The following is a 3,397-nucleotide window of genomic DNA, read 5'->3' as shown; positions in this document are numbered from 1 at the left end:
GGGATTACAGGCGTGTGCCACTGCGCCTGGCCCAGTTACTTTTTAAAAAAAATTTAATGTAGCTTAAGGGTACAATGTTTATAAAGTCTGCCCTAGTGTACAGACGGACTCACCCAGCATCTTCCAGTCCTGCAAGCGCCATTCATGGTAAGTGCCCTAGACAGGGGTACCGTGTTTTATCTTTTACACCATATTTTTACCATGCCTTTTGTATGTTTAGATACACACATACTTACCATTGTGTTACACTTGTCCAGAGTATTCAGCACAGTAACATGCTACCCAGGTGTGTAGCCTCGGAGCAGTGGCCTGCACCCCATAGCCAAGGCGTGGAGTAGGTTTGTATAAAGTATGCTCTGTGATGTTTGCACAGTGATGAAATTGCTCAATGACAAATTTCTCAGAACACATCCCTGTCATTAAGCGACGCATGATTGTGTGTGTGTGTGTGTGTGTGTGTGTGTATAGTTTTTTTAATTTGGTTGGTTTTACATTCCTAGAATTGACTCCCCAGCAGGGCAGCTCTACATATGAATTCTTCCGAGCTGTTGTGTGCATTGTTAATTTAATAAAGAGGTACAGTTTATGGGTTCCCGAAATTGGTTTGATTATCAACTGTCTTGGGAAAATTCATTGTTTCAAAAATAGAAAAGCCACTAATTGAGTGAACTCATGCATTTAGGGATGGTGGATGTCTCAGGTCTGTCTGGAAGCAAGTGTGTGCATTGTGCAAATAAAACATGGTTTCTGTTTCTCAACCCTTTGGTGTAATAAGCGAGCCATGTGCTCCAGCATCTGTCTGTATTATGTGGAGCTGGTGGCAGCTGTCACAGGTGTGATGCGGTGGGGCCAGGCATGTGTTAGGAATTGGAAGCTCTGGGAAGCCAGGCTCTGCCCCGACGAGTGAGCCAGCTGTAGAGCGTCACTGCTCAGAGTTTGACTCATCCCAAAAGGGCACGTGGAGATCCGTGCCTCCTTCCTCACCTGCCACTGAGTTACTGTGGATGGAGATGAGATGCATGCAAGTGTTCTGCTGCGGTAAAGCATTCGGTCAGTGCAGTCACCATGGTTGGTGTGTGTGTGTGTGTGTGTTTTCGTTTTCTTACCAACTTGCCTGCTGGGTTTCAGATACCGGTAATTCCTTAAGCCTCTTAACTGGTTCTGGCTAGTGAGCATGAAAGCTGTCAGCAGAGTGATGAATGGACTGATTTTAGCCACGGGTCCTGCACTGCCCACCTGGCCTGACTGCTAGATTCTGAGCCCCTGAGGCAGGACTGAGTGGGTCACATTGATGGCTGATTCTCTAGGGAATGGCACCAGTGAAGTCGAGGTTTGCCTGACCCACAGCCTGTAGTAGAAGCACCTTTCTTTTATGCATGTATTGTGAAGATTCTGCCTGAGAACTTTCTCCACCCTTTGAGGCCTCAGGTTCAGGTACCTGGAGAGCAGCTTGCCATCGTTCCGCAGGTTGTATGTGCAGTTGCTGGGGAAGACGCCTTTGTGCTGTCTTGGGTTGGAGGCTTTGAGAGCAGAAGCTCTTCAGACCAAGAACTTCTGACTGTGTCTTTCCCTTGGGCTTTCACAGGTTTCAGCTTCTAAATTAATTGCATTTTATTAAGTAATGGTTTTCTTCTTGATCACAGGCGTTCCTGTGCTTAATCAGCACTGAGGACTGCTACTAATTCAGTTGATTTGAAACACCCAGAGGCAGCCTCACGTCCAACTTGTCTTGACTTCGTTTGGGGAGCTGCCTTGGGGGACCCGTGGACTGGCAGCATTCCCACCCCTCACATTGGCAACCCCGGCCTAACTCCTTTTATGTGTTGCTCCTTTTATACATCAGGTAGGATAGTTTATCTATAATGGAAACAGCTGTGTGGGACACTAACCTGGTAGGTCTCCCCTTGCCTGTCATTCACCTCTCAGTCCTTTGACAGTCAGGGGCTGTGCAGTGGTAGGAGTGGGGGCAGGTACCTTTCACTTTTCTTACCCCTGAGTCCCTTTGCCTAGAGCTCTGTCCATCCATCCACCCATGCATCCAGTAGGTATTTTTTGAGCAGCTACCGTATTCCAGCTTTCCTGTTCCCAGTTTAGAGCTGGTGGGATTAGGAGGGAGGGCATGGAAGGGGCTGCTGGAGAATGTGCAATGGCATCAGAGCCCCATTCTGGCTCTGGGTCCAAGGCCCTCCTAGAGAGGCACAGTCTGGAAGATGTGAGAGCCCCACAGTAGGTTGGGGTGTTTCCTGGACCCCATCCTAGAGTGGGCGGGTTTGCCCCTTCAGAACCTAGGCCAGAAGAGCCCTCCAGGCAGAAGGGCCAACCTGGAGTGGGGCACCCTGGGCACAGGGAGGGCCAAGTTTTTGGCAGGAGGACTATGTGGTTTGTGCAGGTCAGAGCTGGAGATGGGGGTTGGAGGGCAGTTCCTGACCATTAGGAACTTGGTGGCCCTGGAGAGTCCTTGCAGCGAACTCTCGGAGAGTGATTTCTGCAGCCGGCTTTTCTAGTGGACAGGTCAATGTCGGAGAAGGAAGTGGTCAGGGGCGCACTCAGAGGTTCAGGGGAGGGTGCAGGGAGGTGCAGGCGGACGATGCGTGGCATGGGTTGGGCAGGGGCTCAGTGAGGATGCCGGAGGGTGGGGGGGGCAGGTGTCTGGCTGAGGCAGCGCCTGCGTCATGGTGGGCGGGGAGGCTCCGGAGCCCGCTCCCTACTGTGTTCTGTGGGAGGCGGTGGCTGCTGTCAAGTCCCAGCCTTGCTGGTGCGGACGTTTAATTTTACCCTTTAGAGATTTACAGGATTTCTAGATTAAATTGCCCCTGTTCTTCTACAAGAACGACAAAATCCGCGACAAACCAATCATCACGTTATTAATTTGCTCACCCAGTGTTAACCTGTGCAGCTCTGCTGACTTACCCTGGGCACACAGGGAGGGCTGGGTCTTTCTGGCAGCTCCAGTGTGAAGGGGTGCGGTGGCAGCGCATGTGTGGTCTCCTTCCTGCCCACCTCGTGACTGGCCTCAGCCTGGCTGGGCATGCAGGCTGTATTTACGGGGCTCCTGGTCGCTTTCTGGCCCTGTGTCAGGAGAGGGGACTGCAGAGGGCTTGGGAAAGGGAGTGGGAGCAGCAGTGCTGCAGGGTGATGGGCTCCAGAGGCCTCTGCAGCAGTGGTGGTGGGGGGTTTTGGGGAGACATTTGGGTGCCTCCTGTCCGTGGCCTGGATACACCCGGGCACCTGCAGCTTGGGGCCCTGGGGGCTGCTGGGTCAGAAACATCTCTTACCTGATAATGTCAAGCATCAGAGGTCCCTGTTTTTCGGGTAAGTTGCTGTATCTTTCGGAGCTGTAGTCAGTCTGTTTTTCTCACGGGCACGGTGTGGACGTGGCGGGGGGGGCAGTATTCCC

Source organism: Aotus nancymaae, unplaced genomic scaffold, assembly GCF_030222135.1.
Source record: "Aotus nancymaae isolate 86718 unplaced genomic scaffold, 86718_ANA_hifiasm-v0.15.2.pri h1tg000020l, whole genome shotgun sequence".
NCBI lineage: Eukaryota > Metazoa > Chordata > Mammalia > Primates > Aotidae > Aotus > Aotus nancymaae.
The sequence above is the reverse complement of the archived record's forward strand: the minus strand, read 5'-3'. Positions refer to the sequence as shown.